The sequence below is a fragment of the Peromyscus leucopus genome, chromosome X (assembly GCF_004664715.2).
Source record: "Peromyscus leucopus breed LL Stock chromosome X, UCI_PerLeu_2.1, whole genome shotgun sequence".
Taxonomy (NCBI): domain Eukaryota; kingdom Metazoa; phylum Chordata; class Mammalia; order Rodentia; family Cricetidae; genus Peromyscus; species Peromyscus leucopus.
The window spans coordinates 22,093,330-22,114,384 of NC_051083.1; positions in this window are offsets into that span (position 1 = coordinate 22,093,330).

The following is a 21,055-nucleotide window of genomic DNA, read 5'->3' on the forward strand; positions in this document are numbered from 1 at the left end:
GCGAAGGGCAATAGATTGCGTAGGAACATGTGGGCCATGGAGATGACTCTGGCTTTTGTACTGAGGAACTGGGTGTCATGGGAGAATTGTGAGCAGAATAGAGGCCTGATCTGATTTGATTTTCACAAATAATTTCTAAGAAGAATTTCTAATTCTTGTAGAATTGCTGAGAATTAGTAACGGTGCTACAATACTAGGAAAAGAACACAAATGACTAGAATGCTGGCTTTTAGGAAAACAAAAAGGTATGCAATAAAGACGGTATAATCAGTGTGCTGTGTAGCTCAGAGGTGAACAATATTTATAATGTCACACTCACACAAAAAGCAAGCACTGAGCCAGGCGGTGGTGGTGCATGCCTTTAATCCCAGCACTCAGGAGGCAGAGCCAGGCGGATCTCTGTAAGTTTGAGGCTAGCCTGGGCTACAGAGTGAATTCCAGGAAAGGCACCAAAAACTACACAGAGAAACCCTGTCTTGAAAAAAAAACAAAAAAACTACAAAACAACAAAAAAGCCAGTACTGATTTAAAAAAAAAAAAACATACTTAAAGAAATAGATGTGATCACAAAGATGAACAAGAAACAAGAGACTTAACTGGGGATAGCTAGACAGATTAGAAAGCAGATGAATCTTTTACAAAGGAAAAGATAATTTTGAAATAAAAAGCACAATGGAATAAGGAAAAGGCAGATTAAACATAACTGAAAAGAGAATAAACTAAAACATATACCAGTGAAAATTCCCCAAATGAAGTACAAGGAGTTAAAATAGCAAAGAGTTGTTATGAGTTATGAAAAACAGAATTAGGAGGTACAAAATACAAGTAACTGGATTCTGAGAAGAAGAAAAAAAAAACAACAAACAGAAAGAATCTAATCTAATAGAATTTTCCAGAAATGATAAAAAACATGTTTCTACTAAGCCATGAAACACATTTCAAAAGTAGAATAAAAAAGAAACAAGTCTAAACATGTTAGAATGAAACCACAGTACTCCTGAACATCCCCTCAGAAAACAAAAACCAAACCACAATTAGACTGATAGTGTACTTTTAAAGGCAACAAGGCATACGTCTCACAGTCAAAGAGAACAGATACATGTATTTTAAAGGTTGAGCAAACTCTTCTAAGGATAAAGATAAAGCTTTTTACACACAACAAAGAGTTTAATACCAAGAGATGTGAACTAAAAGGATAAACACTGTATTCACAATGAAAGAAAATGATGCCATTAAGGGGTCTGAGATGCAAGAATGTATGCATGTAAATCAGAACAAATACTGCTAGTCTACATAAAATAATACTGATAATATATAATCATGAGATTACAAAAAACCAAGGAATAAATACTGACAATATATAATTATGAGGTTACAAAAGAAACAAGGAATAAATATGGATAATATATAATCATGAGATTACAAAAAAAACAAGGAATACATTTTACGAACAAAATCAAGTGGTCAGGAGAGGAATGATTAAAATCACTAGTTTTTTAAGCTCTCACACTCTTCAAGATACACTGAAATAGTGTTTAAGCTTTGTAAGCTAAACACACATGCCAGAATATCAAAGAATAGAAAAATAAATCCTAACAGGAAGGGAAAAAACTTAAAACTAAAAAAGCAGGTGAGAAAAGAGAAAATTAAACATACAAAAAGTAGTGAAAAACCAAAATAACAAAGTGATGGTAGAAACATGTCCAAACATCCTGCAGCAAATGTAAACTAAACTTGCCAATTTTTAAAGGCAGAGGTCATTAGATAAGTGTTTTTTGAGACAGGGTCTCACTGGATAGCCCTGGCTGGCCTGAAACTCACTATGTAGACCAGGCTGGCCTCAAATGCTCAGAGATCCACCTGCCCCTGCCTCCCAAGTGCTGGGATTAAAGGCGTGCGCCACCACGCCCAGCTTTAGATTATATTTTTACAAAATGTCCAGCCATATGCTGTTTTCAAGAAATATAATTAAAACACAAAGGTGTAAAAAATTCTTAAAAGTAAAAAGATAGAAAATTATGCCACAAAACCCTAACAAGAAGAAAAGCTTGTGCTGTTACATTAATACAAGATAATCTAGCAGAATTCTTCTATTATCAGGAATAGAGAGGGATATTACACATTTACCAGAAATATAACAATTCTTAATTTATGTTAAAAAAGGAAACTATAAGAAGAAAACAGATAACTCCAGTGTCAGAGTTTGTTTTAAAAACTATTGGTAGATCATAACAAAAACAATCAGTTTAGTTAAATACAACTTGAATAAGATAGTTGCTAATAGACACAGATAGATCTCTATATTCAATAATTAGAGGACACATTCTTTTAGAGCACATAGGAAACATTAATAATTATCAATCATGTACTAAGCAATAGAACAAGTCTCAATAAATTTCAGTTCACATAGACCACATCATCTGAACATAATTAAGATAGATTTCAGTAATAGAACAAACTTAAAAATCCCCCAAACATTTGGGAACTAAAAACATACTTCTGTATAATTCATGAGTCAAAGAAGTAATGATAATCGATTCACTGAAGTTCTGGGAACTGAACAACAATGAAGTAACTACCACATATGATCACGTAGGCAAGTAGCATTAGCAGGACATTTGTAGCTTTTAAATATATAAATTAGAAAACAAGAAAGGCTGAGAGCTAGGCTCAGTGCCTCATGCCTGTAATCCCTGCACCAGGGAGGCTAGGGAGGAAATTAGCATGAATTTGAGGTTAGCCTGGGCTATAGAGTGAGACCCTGTCTCAAAGAAAAACAAACACCAAACCAAGCAAACAGAAAAAGAAAAAGGACTGAAAATGAATGAGCTCAACATACAGTTTAAGAAATCAGAAAAACAACAGCAGAATAATCCAAAAAATGTGGAAGGAAGGAGGTCAAAAAAGATAAGAGCAGAAATTAAAGAAATAGAGAACAAAGACACAATAGAGAGGAGTAACAGAGCCAAAAGTTGGTTCTTTGTAAAGACTAGTAAAAATAGACAAACCTCTGGTGAGATTGATCAAGAAAAAAAGGGAGAAGGCACAAATAACCAGTATTAGCAATGAGAAAGGAGACATCGCTACAGGTTATACAGAGCAGAGACTTTAAAAACGGAACTTTAGGCCAGTGGATTTGGAAACAGACAAAATGGAGGAGCAATTCCTAAGAAACTATATCTAAAACTATATCCAAAGGAGACCAAAATAAATTCTCAGCAGTACTATAACTATTGAAGGGAGTGAAGCAATATTTAAAACTCTTCTCGCCAAAAGGATAAAAATGAAAATACAAATAGTTCACAGCGGTTTGCAGCTGGGATGTGGATTAGAGAGGTGAAAAGCTACTGACCTCTGCGGCCCTAGAGGTGTCTGGGTAGGACTCAAGGCAGTGAAGAGTATGAAGAGCCCCTTTTTCTAGTGGAGCCTTCTCTGGAGGGAACCCTAGAGGGGTGGCCCTTAGTGACGTGGGGCTGACCACTCTCTCTGTCGTCCCTGTTGGTGGTGAGCACAGATTCCAGATGCAGCACTCAGTGACTGCTCTGTGGTCAAGGTGCTAAGCAAGGCCAGGAAGGTGCTCTGCCATCTGCACAGCCTCTTCAGGAGCCAGCTTCTGTTGTCTTCTGCTCATTGAGGACAAAGGGCCTGTGGAGCAGTCGGAGGAGTCTGTGTTCCAGTTGCCAAGAAACAGCAAGCACAGCCCAAGTTGTAAGTGGCTGGGATGGGGTTGGGTGCAGGGAGGCCAAGCAGGGGCTTCTGGAGGGTGTAGCTCCAGGCGGAAACCCTGAAACTCTGTCTTCATGAATATCAGCTACTCCTGATGAGCCCTTTTAATGATGTCCAAGCTAGCTGCAGGGTGATGGTTCTAATAATGGTGGATGTTCTGCAAATAAGAGCTTCATCATTATTTTGAAATAGCTAATAAAAAAGAGATGAAATGGATTTGAAATCTACTCACATCATCATAGAAATTCCAACAATATATTTGTCAGTGAAACAAAAGAAAAACTTATATTATTATTATTTTAGCTGTTAAACATCTCTGAACAATTTAAGAACTGGTTTTATATATTTTATCACCTACTCATATTACAAGTTTTTGTTGGTGGTGAGTGACTGTTAAGAATTTGATAGACCCAGCACTGGGGAGGCAGAGCCAGGAGGATCTCTGTGAGTTCGAGACCAACCTGGGCTACAGAGTGAGTTCTAGGAAAGGTGCAAAGCTACACAGAGAAACCCGTCTCGAAGAAACAAAAAGAATTTGATAATTTGATAGACACATTATTACAAAGTCTTGGTTAGGATTTGTGTATACCCATTTCAAATATAAAATGTTACATAAAAAATATGTGGTGAAAGCACATTTCAAAATTCTCATTTAAAACATTGAAAAGAGGAGCAGGAGAGATGGTTTAGCTGTTAAGAATACTTGCTGCTCTTGCAGAGGACCAGTACCTAGACAACAGCTATAAACTGGAACTCTAGTTCTAGAGCATTCCAACAAACACCCTTAGTACCCTCTGCAGGCACTAAGTATGTACATGGTGCACAGACATACTTTAATTAATTAATCATTTTTTATTTTATGTTCATTAGTGTTTTATACATATATGCTTAGTGCCTGCAGAGGCCAGAAAAGGGAGCTGGGTCTCCTGAAACTGGAGCTACAGGTGGTTGTGAGCCACCATGTGGTTGCTAGGAATTGGACCAGAATCCTCTGGAAGAGCAACAGTGCTCTTAACCACTGAACCATTGCTCCAGTCACCATGTATAAATCTTTAAAAAAATAATGCGGCTGGGCGGTGCTGGCACACGCCTATAATCTCAGCACTCGGGAGGCAGAGGCAGGTGAATCTCTGTGAGTTCGAGGCCAGCCTGGGCTACCAAGTGAATTCCAAGAAAGGCACAAAACTACACAGAGAAACCCTGTCTCAAAAAACCAAAAAAAAAAAACAAAAAAAAAAAAAAAAAAAAAAGTGCAAAATTGTTCAAGCATGAGAAAAGTCTATAAATTTAATTGGGCTATCAGACTATTGGAGACAAAATATATTCATTCTAAGAAACAGAAAATGTATTTGATAAAAAAAAAAAGTCCAACACTCTTTCATGGTTTAAAACAATAAAAACTTCTTGGTATAGAGAAATAAGATAAAATTTCTTAACCTGATGAAACCTGTAGAAACCAGATGAGAAATATTATTCTAAATAAGGAAAACTTAATGTTATTTCCTTGAAAATACACAATTGAGGAGGAATGCTCCTTTAACGTTTCTATTCAAAATTGTACTAGATGTCCTGGACATCTCATTAAAACAAGACAATAGATTAAAGGCACAAAAACCGAATAGGGAAAAAAACCCATTTCATTATTTATAGTTGACGAAGTTGTCAATACAGAAAACACAAAAGATGAGAAGACATCTTAAAGGGAACCAGGTGTTTGGGGAGAAATGGCTGATTTCAAGGACTGCCTTGGAAAATAACAAGATGACTCTGGAGTATTTTGTAGAACCAGAAAGCAATGAAGTCCTTAAAAACCAAGAATGAGGGACTTGAGAGATTGGTTCAGTGGTTAAGAATGCTTACTGCTTTTGCAAAGGACTCAAATTCAGATCCCAACACCTCTATCAGGCGGCTCACAACAGCCTGGGACTCCAGCTCCAGAGAATCTAGCACCCTATATTCTGGCCTCCACTGACACCTCTGTACTTGTGGTATATATGCACACAGACACAGAGACATACATAGAAGTGTAAATAGCCAGTAGGAATGAGAACATGCCAAAGGGACACAGGAGCCCATGTGAAAGTGTTGCCAGGGGGCAAAGGTGAAACAATTTAAGCATCAAACCAAAAAACAGTATTAATTTATCGAAATTATCCCATTTTTTCCCTGAGGGAAAAGAATCTATGTACACCATGCTTTTTTGTCCGTTTACTTTATTCCTCTGAGATTGAATTCTATCTACACAGCTTTATTTCTAGTCTTATAAATTGCTTCTCTGTCCCTCCTCTTCCAGTACTCTCATAGCTCTAACTAAGCTCTTCGGCTGTGGATCTCATCTTTGTCCTCCATTCCTCCATTTCCCATCTTTCCTTCCTCTCCTACTCTCTTGACCCGATTCAAATCCACCTACAATCTGCAAAAACGTTTCCTTCCTGCCTTCTCCTTGGGCCATGCTATCCTAACTCCTGCTTTCTCCTCAGGCTGAGCTATATCTCCCCCCTCCCCCACCCAGTCAGGAATTCTTCCCCAGTCTTCACTAGCACCTGGTTATGCAAAAAATCCTTTTGTTCTCAGTCATTAGCTCGGCAATGCCTCTAGGCCTGAGGGAAAGGGATGGTCTGAGCTTCATTTGCACAAGAAACAAAGCTATGCATCTAGAGACCCACCTGTCTCCTATGCCAGGAGGGCAGGTGTTGTCTCTGTAAGAGTGTTACCTAGTTCGGATCAGCAGGAGGTCTGAGAATCTTAAACTGTTTACCGTATGTGGCCTAGGAGTATGATGGTATAAGAAATTAATAATAGGAGGATTCCTTGATCTTTCTAGGTATAGCTTTATCATATACAACTGAATCTTTGTTTCATATGCTTGAGGCCTGCAGTGTGGATTTATAACTCAAATTATTAAAGAAATATGCATAAGCTCATATAGATGTAAACAAGTAACATAATAATAAATTATCTTTTATTATTACATCATTACAGAATTCCAAAAAACACATACATAGATATACCCTCTTCTAGGGGCTGGAGCTCAATTGTTTCCCCTCTCCTTGAGAGGGGATTAAATTCCTCCAAAGAACAGAATATTAAAAGTGAAAAAGAAGAATTAAATTATATTGTAAAATAAAATTAAATTTAAAAAAAAAGTGAAAAAGAATCGGCAACTTTCCCATGGAGAAACACAGCAAATACTACTTTAACCAAAGGATTATAGTTCACATCATCAGGGATGCCATGTAGATACCATGTACTCCTTGATATGTATGATAAGAACATTTAAATTCTGTGGCATTCTTTCTAAAAAGAAGCTCAGTCTAGTTATGATAAAAACTTCAGACAGCTCTAAATTGAGGAGCATACTATAGTATTCAAAACCATTAATGTCATAAAAATAAGGACCAACAGATCAGGGTTATCCAAGAGATTCCCCACACAATGTAGGCTATTATTGCAATTGCCCTTGGTTGCCTCCCAGAGGTTGAAGTTAAATCGCTATTGCTAAAGACACCTATGCTTTGGACATAGGATCTATGTGATCTGAGCTGGATCTGACCTGAAAGCTACCTTCCTAAGAAATAGCTTCCTTTAGGACTGGATGGTACTGTGCAAGCTTCCAAGGGAGGGAAGCAATCAATAGTTCTATCCAGCTGTGATGTCTATGAACCACAACACTGACAGCATGACAATATATCCCTAAAAGTGAGATGGTGGCATTCATTATCTTGGTGGTAACCAACAGCTGTCTAATTGGACTTAAGGCCCGAAATCATGCCCAATACTGAAAACTTACCCAACTTTCTGGAGCCACTGAGGCCATGGATCTTACAAGAAAACCTTCCACCACCACTTTACTAAATCAGCATAATTCCTACCTGCATTCTAAATACTTATCCTTATACCACAGGTAAGTATAGCTCTCACACCTCATCAAAGAAACTTCTCTTTCCAACAAATGGAGAGCATTGCAGAAAACCACAACTGGTCAAAATACAAAAAAAAAAAAAAAAAAAAAAAAAAAAAAAAAACCAAAAAAACTGATCATGGAGTGCCCAGCCCCAATAGATACATCTACAACACAACTTGTGTATCTAGGGGTCAGGAAACATCATGGCAGAAAGATTCCAAGAGCCAAAGGACCAAGAAATCTGCCGTGAGATGGTGTCACCTAGAAATCATACAGAGGTTTTACCCAGGAAGTCTCATTAACATGGCTGCCTAAATAAGACCTGAACAAGTACAACACAATAGACATGTTAACATGGAAGGGGAAATCATACAGGGCCCCATTCCTAAATAAAGAACTACAATGACTAAGAAATCCTGAGAGCTGGAGAATATGTCTTCCCCAGGGATGAGCCCCCTAATTGATTATCCGATACCAAATGGTCAGCCTTGAAATCATTTACATACAAGTAATAAATACTAAACAGACTGAGCAAGTTGTCTTTGTGTACTTATGCATATACATATCTATGTAAGTAACAATAACAAAGAAAAGGAGGCCATGAACTTGAGAGGGAGCAATGGTGGGAGAAACATGGGAGGAGTTAACAGGGATGTATTGATGTTGCTTTCTTAGTTTTAAAAAATATACCACAGTCAGGTATAGGAAGTTCCTATAGGAACTCTCTGCTTACTAACTTAACTTTCCTGTACAACTGGAATTACTACAAAACGTAAAGTGTAGACATGTAGAATATAGTGACGCATACCTATAAGTTCCAGTACTTGGAAGGTTGGGGCAAGTGGATCACAGTTTGGGGTTAACTTGGGCTTTATAGTGAATTCCAGGACAACTTGGATTGTATAGTAAGACTTTCTCCAAAAAAAATGATAACAGCAGCAGCAGCAACAATAATAGTTTATAGAGTGAGTGATTATACTATCAATCAAAATCCATTTCATTTTTATATACCTAGGAAATTGATAAAAACACACTAAATGAAAATATCTCTTGGGTTGGAGGAATAGCTAGGTAGTAAAGCATGCATGAGGTTTTGGATTTAATACCTAATACCACGAGAATAAAAATTCCACCTATTACAGCATACAAATCCACAAAATATGAAGGGGTATATCTCATACAATATACAGAAGGCTTTATATAAAAAATCCGAACATATATACAACCATACCACCCTGACTGAACAGGCTGATCTTCTGTGATGTCAGAAGCTAAGCAGGGCTGGACTTGGTTAGTACTTGCATGGGAAACTACCTGGGAATAATACTGGGGGCTGTAGGCTTAATACAATTCTTTTAAAAAATCATAACACTCAGACAAAAAGACATGCAAGAATATATTTAAAATAAAAGAACATACCAAATTTATAGTTAAGAAAACTCAACTTCATAAGCATCAATTTATCTTCAAACTGATTTATATAATCACTGCAATTCCCAAAACCTTATAAAACATAACAAGTGGATTTGGAAGTATATTTAAAATTAAAAAAAAAAAAAGAATATCTAAAGAAGGTTGGGAATGGTTGTATGCATCTTTAATTCCAACACTTGGGAGAGGCAGGTGGATTTCTGTGAGTTTGAGGCTAGCCTGGTCTACATAGTGAGTTTCAGACCAATCAGGGCTACATGGTGAGTCTGTCTCAAATAAAAATAAAGTAAGAAGAATATTGGGCAAAACAATCTAGGAAGGTTAATTTTGCTTTATTAAATAATAATATTTACCAGGAAACTGAAATAATTTAGGGAGTGTGATAGTGGTTCAGGAACAAAAGGTTAATCAACAGCAAAGATTCTATAATCAGACCTATGCAGATAATGTGACTAATATTGTTAATTTTACTAGATTAAGTAATACTTAGTCCAGAACATTAGTGAGGTACATCTCTTGGTTGTGGTTATGAGGGTGACTCCAGAGATGTTTAACTAAGAAGGGAAGATCCATCCTGAATGTGAGAGGCACTGCCCATGGGCTGGGGTCCAGACTAATTAAAAAGGGAAAAAGAAGCCAGCAGAATGCTGACATTTCCCTTTTTTGGTTTGTTTCCTGATCCACCCGGATGTGAGCAAACAGCCTCCAGCTACCAGGATGGAGTGCATCCCCAACCTGTGACCTTAAGTTGCTTATTGCCATGTATTTGAGGACAGCAATGAGAAAGTAACCAAACTAGGAGCTTTGATGTATGACAGAAGTGGCGTTAGGTTATCCATGTGGAAAATGATGAAATTAGCTCCCTACCTTATACCACACCAAAAAATCAATTCCACTTGGATTAAATACAAAAGGCAAACTTTTTATTAGAAAAAAATATATATATATGTATGATCATGGTCCAAGGAACTCTAGAAAACTGCCGGCTACAACAGAGAAAAGACTGATTCATTCAACTCCTTTAAGGAAAGAATTTCTGGGTCTGAGGGTAGAGTATTTGCCTAGCACTGTGGAGGTTACAGAGCTCTGGCTTCGCTCCTCAGCATCACAGGGGAAAAAAATCTGCTCATGGAAAGACACAATAAAGCAAAAAGCCACAAATGGAGAGAGTATATTGGCTAGTTTTATGTCAACTTGGCACAGGCTAGAGTCATTTGAGAGATGGGACCCTTGATTGAGAAAATATCTCCATAAGCTTAGGCTGCAGGCAAGTCTCTAGGGCATTTTCTTAATGTGTGATTTATTGGGGAGAGCGTAGCCACTATGGGTGGTGTCACCCCTGGGCTGGTGGTCCTGGGTTCTATAAGAATACAGGCTGAGAAAGCCAGGGGAAGCAAGCCAGTAAGCAGCACTCCTCCATGAACTCTGTATCAGCTCCTGTCTCCAGGTTCCTGCCCTGACTTCCTTTAGTGATGGACAGCAATGTTGAAGTGTAAGCCAAATAAACCCTTTCCTCTCCAACTTGCTTTTGGTCATGGTGTTTCACTGCAGCAATAGTAACCCTAACCAAGACAGAGAGAAAAGATTTGACATACACAACCCGACATATTATGAGAATCCAAAACAAAAAAATTCCTACAAGTCAACAAAAATTATTTTAAAGATTCAAACATGATCAATAACCAGGAAAAGATAATCAACTATATTGATAACTAGGATGCTGAGTCTATATTAAAATATCATTTACGCCGGGTGGTAGCACATGCCTTTAATCCCAGCACTTGGGAGGCAGAGCCAGGTGGATCTCTGAGTTTCGAGGCCAGCCTGGTCTACAGAGTGAGATCCAGAACAGGCATCAAAACTACACGGAGAAACTCTGTCTCGAAAAACAAAAACTATCTATCTATCTATCATCTATCTATCTATCTATCTATCTATCTATCTATCTATCTATCTATCTATCTATCTATCTATCTATCTATCTATCTGTATATCTATCTATATATATATATCAGGGCTGGAGAGTTGGCTCAGTGGTTAAGAGCATTGGCAGCTCTTCCAGAGGTCCTGAGTTCAATTCCCAGCAACCACGCGGTGGCTCACAGTCATCTATAATGGGATCTGATGCCCTCTTCTGGCACGCAGGTGCACATGCAGATAGAGCACCATATACATAAAATAAATATTAATAAATTAAATTATTAATATTAAATTATTCTTAAAAAAGAATGTTTTTTAAAAATATATATAATATATATTTATCATTTTACACTATACTAACAAAATTGGTGGGATTATATCAAGTAGATGAGGTTATAGATCAACAGAATCTTTCATTCATTGCAAAAGAGCATAACTTGTATTATCTTTTAGAATATGGTTTGATAGACTCCTGTGATGCTAAACTTTCATATACCTTATTAGCTAGCAACTCCATTCCTAGGTATGTACTTACACCTAGGTATATGGGAAGCAGAGACATGCACAAGAACGAAAACAGTGCTGTTCATAAGAGCAAAAAGCTGCAAAGGACCCAAATGTCCATCAACAGAAACATGGATTATTTGTTTTATGATCACCTGAAATGCTATACATCATTGATAATGAACTACAACCACATGCAGCAAAAGATGTGACCCTCAGGAACATAATAGTGATGAAAAAGTAAGTTACAGAAAACTATATACAATATTGTTCTGTAGCTATTTCCTCTGAATTGAAACATTCTCTGGAAGGGAGAAGGCAGATGTTTAAGACTCAAGATGCAAAAGAGATTTCCAAGGCCCAGCAAGTTCACAAGATCTCTTAGCAAGTTTATAAAAGCAGTAAGAAATTAATGGGGAGTTGAGACTCTCAGTGGGGGCTTCATATAGGACAGGCTGAGAGCCCTAGGGATGCAGCTTTTGTGAGTTATCATCCATGCTGGCGTGGGCATTTCAGGAAGGCAGCTTGTTTTCAATCTCCCATGCTACTATAAGTAACTCTAATACACTCATCGGTTCATGTGATGGTTAATACTGTCAACTTGACAGGATCTAGAATATTTTTTTTTTTTTTCGGTTTTTCGAGACAGAGTTTCTCTGTGTAGCTTTGCGCCTTTCCTGGAACTCGCTTTGGAGACCAGGCTGGCCTCGAACTCACAGAGATCCGACAGCCTCTGCCTCCCTAGTGCTGGGATTAAAGGCGTGCGCCACCATCGCCCGGCAGGATCTAGAATATTAAAGAACAAGCCTTCGGGAATGTCTGTGAGGGATTATCTAGATTAACTGGGGTGGAAAGCTTCACCCAAAATGTGTGTGGTACCATTCTATACACTGGGGTCCGAGACGGAATAAAAAGGAGACCGTGAACATGATGTGAACAACTGCCTCAAGCTCCTGCTGCCATGACCTTCCCACCATGATGGACTGTCCCCTCCAACTGTGTGTCAATACAAACCCTCTGACTACTGAAGAAGAGGGGCAGAGAGATTGTAAGGAACAGAGGTCAGGTCAAACAATGTCTTCTGGATACCACAGGACTTCTGCACTCATAAACTCACGGCAGCTGTGCTTGCCTGTGCAAGACCAAGCCAGTCAACACTCCAGCATAGGAGGAGGAAGGTTCAAGATCCCCCACACCTGATGGAGGAGCTACTGGCTTCTGGAGGAAAGGAGGTTTTCTTTAAAGATATGGCCCCCTGGCTAGGCTGACCATATTCTAATGGCCATCAATTGGCCATTAGAATATAACTATGTGTATATGGGCAGTATAAATTGGAATCTGTGAGATATTAAAATAGAGGACACGGAGTTGGATGGGGATGGATATGGGAAAAGAGGGGTGGTGGGTGAAAATGATTGAAATGCATTGTATGTGGGGCAGGTGTGGTTGCACACACCTTTTAATCCCAGCATGCAAGAAGCAGCAGCAGGTGGGTCTCTATGAGTTCCATCCAGGCAAGCCTGGTCTACTTGGTGAGTTACATACCAGCCAAGGCTACATGAGATTCTCTCTCAAATAAATAAATGAATAAATAAGAAAAATAAAAAAGAGAAAGATACAACCCCTTAACCACCGTATGCATGTATGAAACTCTAAACAGATTAATCAAAATACCCTCTTTCACAAAAATCAACCTTTCCATGGGTTGCATTCATTGCAGCAATGTCGTAACACAGAAAACTGATAGGGAGAAGCGAGGCCAGTACCCATTCTGAGCTGGCGGCAGACTTTGGTAAGAGTCATTTGCATGGTACTGGTTTTGAAGGCATGAAAGATACAGGATTGAGGGGGTCATGGAGTCTTGCACTGTGGTTCCGGACTGCCCTGAGGCCAGACAATGTATGGATTTGAGTCGCTGAAAGGCATAAGAGGCCACTGTGTAAAGCGGTGAAGGTGAAGCCTAAATTGTAATGGAGAGCCCCAAATCCTGGAGATGGTAGGACCATGGCAGGTGTGCAGGCATAGAAATGAGTCATTCCAAAAGGCTACGTGTACTGCAGGAAGCAGAGATGGAGGGGTGGGGATACCCAAGACCTCATGAGTTCCAGGTGCCCAACATAGAACTACAGGAGTTTGCATTTCCATACTGAGCTTTGTTTTTACTTTAGTCCAATCACTAAATGATGCTATGCCATCATTCTTTCCTTTGGGAATGGGAGTGTTTATTCTGTGCCATTCATTATGTACTAGAAATAGGTAACTTGGTTTTTATTTTTATAGGAACTTACATCACATCTAAGAGATTGCCTTGAACCTGAGATGAGATGCAGACTAAACTTTTTTGTTTGTTTGTTTGTTTGTTTGTTTGGTTTTTCGAGACAGGGTTTCTCTGTGTAGCTTTGCACCTTTCCTGGAACTCGCTCTGTAGAGCAGGCTGGCCTCGAACTCACAGAGATCCGCCTGGCTCTGCCTCCCAAGTGCTGGGATTAAAGGTGTGCGCCACCACCGCCCGGCTTGTTTGTTTTTAAGACAAGGTTTCTCTATATAACAGTCCAGGCTGTCCTGGAACTCGCTCTGTAGAGCAGGCTGGCCTCGAACTCACAGAGATCTGCCTGCCTTTGGCTCCCAGTGCTGGGATTAAAGGCATGTGCCACCATCACCCAGCTAGACTTTTTAAAAGTGTTGAAACTGTTAAAGACAATGCAGACTTTGAATACATTTTGCATTGTGAGATGTCCACAACACTTTAGGGACAAGGGGTGGAAAATTAGTTTGAAAGTGATAATGTTTGGTGTCAAGTTGACAAGGGATGGAGTTGTGATGATTAATTGTCAACTTGACCAGATGGGGAGTACTGAACAGACAAGTCTGGGCAAATCTGTTCAGGATTATCTAGATTAAGATACCTGAGGTGAGAAGACCCACCCTAAACATGGGTGGCACCATGGTAACGGCTAGGTCCTGAAATGACATAGTCCTGAACTACATAAATCCAAGCTCTTGCTGCCATACCTTCCTCTCCATGATTGTGCTGGTTAGTTTGTCAACTTGATATAAACTAGAGACGTCTGGCAAGAGGGAATCTCCATTGAGAAAAAGCCTCCATAACATCAGGCTGTAGGCAAGTCTGTAGGGCATTTTCTTAACTAGTGATTAATGTGGAGGGTACACGGGAGGCAGTGTTACTCCCAGTCCTGAGTTGTATGGAAAGTAGTTTGTTGATCTCTTCATTGTGTCTAGTTGTGTTTTCTGTAATGGTCTCCATGTGTTGCAAAGAGAAGTTTCTTTGATGAGGATTGAGAGCTACACTTATCTGTGGGTAAAAAGGATAAATATTTAGAATGCAGGTAGGAATTATGCCGGTCTAGTAAAGTGGTGTAGGAGGGTCTCCTCTAAGATTCATGACCTTACTAGCCCTAGGTAGCTGGCTAGGTTTCTAGCATCAGTCATGATTTTTCTCCTGTTGAGGGGGCCTTAAGTCCAATTAGACAGCTGTTGTCTAATTACCACCAAGATATGAATACCACTATTGGCCCTTTAGGGATATCTTACCATTGTTAGCAGTTTTGTGGTTCATAGGCACCACAGCTGTATAGGAGTGGTGACTGCTTCCCTCCCTTGACAGCTTGCATAGTACTTTCTAGTACTATGGAAGCTAAACCACAGGAATGAGGCTTTCAGGTTAGATCCAACTCAAATAATCCAAGTCTTGTCTCTAAGTGTGTGGTTTCTTTGGCAATATGAACTTATCTTCAACCTCTGGGAGGCACCTAAGGGCAACAGCAATAGTCAGTATGGTTTTTGGAGTCACTTGGACTACCCTGACCAACACCTGCAACAGAGGATTTTCATGCCTAGGAGTGGGGTTTTGTTAGGTAGCCTATTACTCTTGTGGGGAGCACAAGTCAAAGAGGCATAACTTGTTTAGGAATATATATATATCTCCATTCTATGGCAGTGGTGGCACACACCTTTATATAATATAAACATATAATAATTTCTGAAGGTTTTATCAAATAACCTTGGCTTTATTTCTCTCTTCCCTTTTTTCTGTATTGACCTTCCTCTCCCTCCCCAATTGGAGCGCTCCCTCCCCATTTCCCATTTCGTTTCACCTATATCCTGCTCTTCCCCACATATCCCCCTTACCCCATGGTTTCTTGATAGTTTCTCAGTTTCTTTGGTTATTCCATGTCATACACTCATATCTGAAGATTTGGAGCTAGGAATGGCAGACAAGAGAGAATATGTGGCACTTATCTTTGTGGGTCTGGGCTACTTCACTCAATATAATCTTTTCAAGTTCCATCCATTTACCTGGAAATTTCATGATTTCATTTTTCTGGACACAATGTAGAGATCAAGGGATCACAGGGAACCCAGCCACAATGAATACATTCTCAACACAACTTCTGCAACTAAGGTTCAGGGACCATTTCCAGAGGGGGCAAAAGGATTACAGGAGCCAGAAGATCAGTAAGTCTGCTCTGAGACTTTGTCTCTTAAAAATGGCTGTCCAGCCTGGCGGTGGTGGTGGTGGTGGTGGTGGTGGTGGTGGTGGTGGTGGTGGTGGTGGTGCACGCCTTTAATCCCAGCACTCGGGAGGCATAGGCAGGGGGAGCTCTGTGAGTTCAAGGCCAGCCTGGTCTATATAGTGAGTTCCAGGTCAGCCAGGACTGTTACACAGAAAAACTCTGTCTCGACAAACAAAAACAAAAACAAAACAAAAATAAATGGCTGCCTAAATAAGACCTGAACAATGACAATATTAATAAACATGCTAACAGGGAAGGGGGTAAAACCTCATAGAGTCACTCCTAGACAAAAGACTACAGGGAACTAATGACTGCTGATGGAAAAAATAGCCTCTCCCAGGGATGAGCCCTCTATCTGGTTATATAATACAAAGTGGTCAGTCCTGAAATCACGTGTACACACACACACACACAGACACAGCAAAAACGAACTCAGCGGGTTGTATTTAACCTATTTGTACATGTATATATATAATAACAATAAAGAAAAAGGAGCCATCAATTTGAGAGGGAGATGGGTTGCGGGACGAAAGGGAAAAGGAAGGGGGAAATAATGTAATTATATTTTAGTTTAAAATATATTAAAATTTAAAAGTTAAAAAAAGGAAATGAGCCGGGCGGTAGTGGCACATGCCTTTAATCCCAGCACCCGGGAGGCAGAGTCAGGCAGATCTCTGTGAGTTCGAGGCCAGCCTGGACTACCAAGTGAGTTCCAGGAAAGGTGCAAAGATACACAGAGAAACCCTGTCTTGAAACCCCGCCCCCCCAAAAAAAAGAAAAAAAAGGAAATGAAAAAAAAAAAAAAAAAAAAAGCAGGCTGAGCAAGCTATGAAAACAAGCCATTAAGCAACATTCCTTCATGGTCTCTGCTTCGATTTCTGCTTCCAGGTTCCTACTTTGAGTTCTGTCCTGACTTCCCTTCATGATAAACTAGAAGCTATAATATGAAATAAACCCTTTCCTCCCCAAGTTCTTTTGTTCATGGTGTTTCCCACAGCAATCGAAAGCAAACTAAGACAATGATGGAAAGCGAACTAAGACAATGAAAGGCTCTACTCAAACTGCGTATCAAAATAAGCCCTTCCTTCCCAAAGGCTTTGTCAGCGATTTTGTCATGGCAAGGAGACAAGTGACTCCAGGTCATCAAGCTAGACTTGGGTGGAACAATTTCTTTAGCTCACTGTCAGTGTCCTATCGGGGATGAAAAGACATTTGCTCATGTCTCTCCAAGGAAAAGGTCACACCACTATGATACTATTTTCCAAAAGTTTACAACCAAGTCAAATAAGCAATGTATTCATTAAACAGTCCCACAAATTTGAAAAAAAAAAATTCCACATGTCCAAAATAGCACAATAATGTTAAACACAAATTTAGGGGTGGCAGCTTGTTTTCTGTTTGTTTGATTTTTGTTTTTAAAGGCATATCCCATCGCCACCTGGGTTAATGATTTATTTTTATTTTATGCGTATTGGTGTTTTGCCTGCATGTATGTCTATGTGAGAGTGTTGGATCCCCTGGAACTAGAGTTACAGACAGTTGTGAGCTGCCACGTGGGTGCTGAGGATAGAACCCGGTCCTCTGGAAGAGCAACCTGTTTTTAAGACAGGGTCTCACTATGTAGCCCTGGTTGGCCTGAAACTCACAGAGATCCACCCATCTCTGCCTCTCCAGTGCTGGGATTAAAGACAAGTACCACCATGCCTGGCTAGGAGTGGCGATTTTGATGGGGCAGACAGGCAGGGACAGGGGACACATGGACAGATGCTATCATTAATGCCATCCTTTCATGGAGTGCTGGATTCTTGAGTTTTCAGTAAATTATCTTTATAATATATATTTTTTCATTTATTGAATATAATTTTAAATGTATTTTTAAAAGATTTACCTTTGGGGCTGAAGAGAAGGCTCAGTAGTTAAGAGTTCATACTGTTCTTCCAGAAGACCCCACAATTGCCTATAACTCCAGCTCCAGGGGATCCGATGCCGTCTTCTGGTCTCCACAAGCACTACTCAGAAGCACAAACCCACATCCAGAAACACATACATAAATACACAAATATTTATCTTTAGTTTTACTTATGTGTATGTGTGCATGTCTGTGAGTGTATGCCATGTGTGTACAGGTGTTCGTAGAGGCCAGAAGAGGGCACTGGACTCTGTCCTGGTTAGTTGACTCTGTCAACTTGACACAAGCTAGAGTCATTTGGGAAGAGAGAACCTCAATTGAGAAAATGTTCCCACCAGACTGGCCTATGGGCAAGCCTGTGGGGGAATTTTCTCTATTAATGATTGATGTGGGAGGGACCAGCTCCCTGTGGGCGGTGTCATCTTAGGGCTGGTGGTCCTGGGTGCTATAAGAAAATGGGCTGAGATGGGCGGTGGTGGCACTGGTGAGGCAGAGGCAGGCAGATCTCTGAGTTCGAGGCCAGTCTGGCCTACAGAGCGAGTTCCAGGACAGCCAGGGCTGCTACAAGGAGAAACCCTGTCTTGAAATACTAAACAACAACAACAAAAACAAAACCCCCAAACAAACAAAGCTGAGCAAGCTATAAGAGCAAGGCAGTAAGCAGCACTCCTTCATGGCCTCTGCATCAGCTCCTGCCTCCAGGTTCCTGCCCTGACTTCCTTCAGTGGTGGAGTAAAACATGAGAATTCTAAGATGTAAAAAATCCTTTCCTCCCCAACTTGCTTTCGGTTATAGTGTTTTATCCCGGCAACAGAAACCCTGACTAAGACATAGCCCCTAGAGCTGGAGTTACTGGTGGTTGTGAGCTGCCCGATGAAGGTGCTTGGAACTGAACTCAACTCTGCAAGATCAGCAAAGGCTTTAACTACGGAGCCATCTCTTCAGTCCCCTATCTAATATACTCTACATTAACAAAAAGAATGGAAGAAGAAAAGAGAAAGTAAGGATGAAAATGCTTCAAAAGTTTTGCTGTCAAGGTAATTAAAGGATTAAATCATAGTTGCATAGGGACATGGTATAGGGAGTGCTCTAAGTTTTTTTTTTTTGAGCCAGACATGGTACAAGCCTGTAGTCCCTATTAATCAGGGCTGAGATAGGAAATCAGCAGCTTGTGGCCACCATGGCTATATTTTCAAGATTATGTTTCAAAAACCAGAGGGCTATCTAGCCTGGAGGGATGACTTGGTTGTTTACAGCGCACACTCCTCTTACAGAAAATCTGAGTTTGGTTCCCAGCACCTATGTTGGGTGGCTCACAACTGCCTGTAACTCCAGCTCCAGGCAATATGATGATACCTTTTCTGGGCTCCACAGGGACCAGTCCTCCTGAACACACACAACACAGACACACACACAGACACACAGACACAGACACACACACACAGACAGAGAGAGCCAGAGAGAGAGAGAGAGAGAGAGAGAGAGAGAGAGAGAGAGAGAGAGAGAATTTAAAATATAATAAAAACAATTCTGTCTTTTTTTGTTTGTTTGTTTTGTTTTTGTTTTTTCGAGACAGGGTTTCTCTGTGTAGCTTTGTGCCTTTCCTGGAACTCGCTTTGGAGACCAGGCTGGCCTCGAACTCACAAAGATCCGCCTGGCTCTGCCTCCTGAGTGCTGGGATTAAAGGCATGCGCCACCACTGCCCGGCAATAAAAATAATTCTTAAAAACACCTGAGAGCTAGGGCTGATCATTTATCTATCATGTATAAGGCCCTGAATTCCATCATCAGCACCCACACATACACTCACACTTATATCCACACCCACCTGCACACACAAATATAATCACACCTCCAAAACCATTTTTAAAAAACAGAATTAAGAAATCCATAGAATGGCTGAGAAAGGACTTCCGATGAATTCACGTTTTCCCTCCAGAACACTAAAAACATGAGCAAACGAACCAAATCATTTCAGAACTGTGGCAATTAGCCATAGTAACACAATGAAGTCAAAACCATCCAAGAAACTACTGAATCTCAAGGAAACAGTAGGGTCTGTAGCACTGTAACTATAGCTAGTCCCTTTGAGAACTTGCTACCTGTCTCTGGTGTGTTAGCCCAAAGGCAACCAAGTTCCGGACAATGTATATTACCACCTTGGGAATTTAAAGGGAGAAAATGGGTAGATCAGGCTGGCCTCAAACTCAGAGATCTTACTGCCTCTGCCTCCAGAGTTCTGGGATTAAAGGCCACCAGACCTGACACAAAAAGGAAGCTTTAGAGACTGATACAACCAGAACTTTGAAAAGCTCTGACATATTACTAAGGATTTGATGGGCTGTAGGCATACTCAAGGCCATGTGTATGCACAGGAAAACCAGGCAAAGACTAAAGTCACTCACTTCTGACTAACTGTAAAGGCCCTGTGCAAAAGAAAATGAAAACTTAGGTGGTCTTGTAAACTATCTGAAATCTGTAGGTATTTTTTCATACACAGAGCTTCACAATAAAAAGTGAAAAACATGCCGGGCGGTGGTGGCGCACGCCTTTAATCCCAGCACTTGGATCTTTGTGAGTTCGAGGCCAGCCTGGTCTACAGAGCGAGATCCAGGAAAGGCGCAAAGCTGCACAGAGAAACCCTGTCTCAAAAAAACCAAAAAGTGAAAAACATATAGGTAAATATTTAATATTTTCTCAGCAATTATTGGCTAATTACAAAATGTATTCACCTAGGTCTGATCCTTAGGAATCCAGGCTTAAAAATAAAAATGAGAACTTAAAAAATGTTAAAAGAAAACTCAGGAGTCACATAATATAGTGCAGAGAATACAAAATCCATAGAATTCGTCCCCAGAATTCAATAAATACATAGCAACAACCAAAAATAGTCACATATAGCAGCAGTAACATAAACCAAGACAAAATAAATCAAAACAAAACCTAGAGAATCCAGATGTCAGCAAGATGGCAGAATGGGACTCTCTAGCATTTGTCCCCCCTTACATGAAAATGCTATTATTCAAGCTAAGGAGAGCAGGTGGCAGGTTACAGTACCTGGTGTAGCAGAGCAACAAGACGACACATTGAAGAGACATGCAGTAAGGACGGTTCTCTATCACTCAT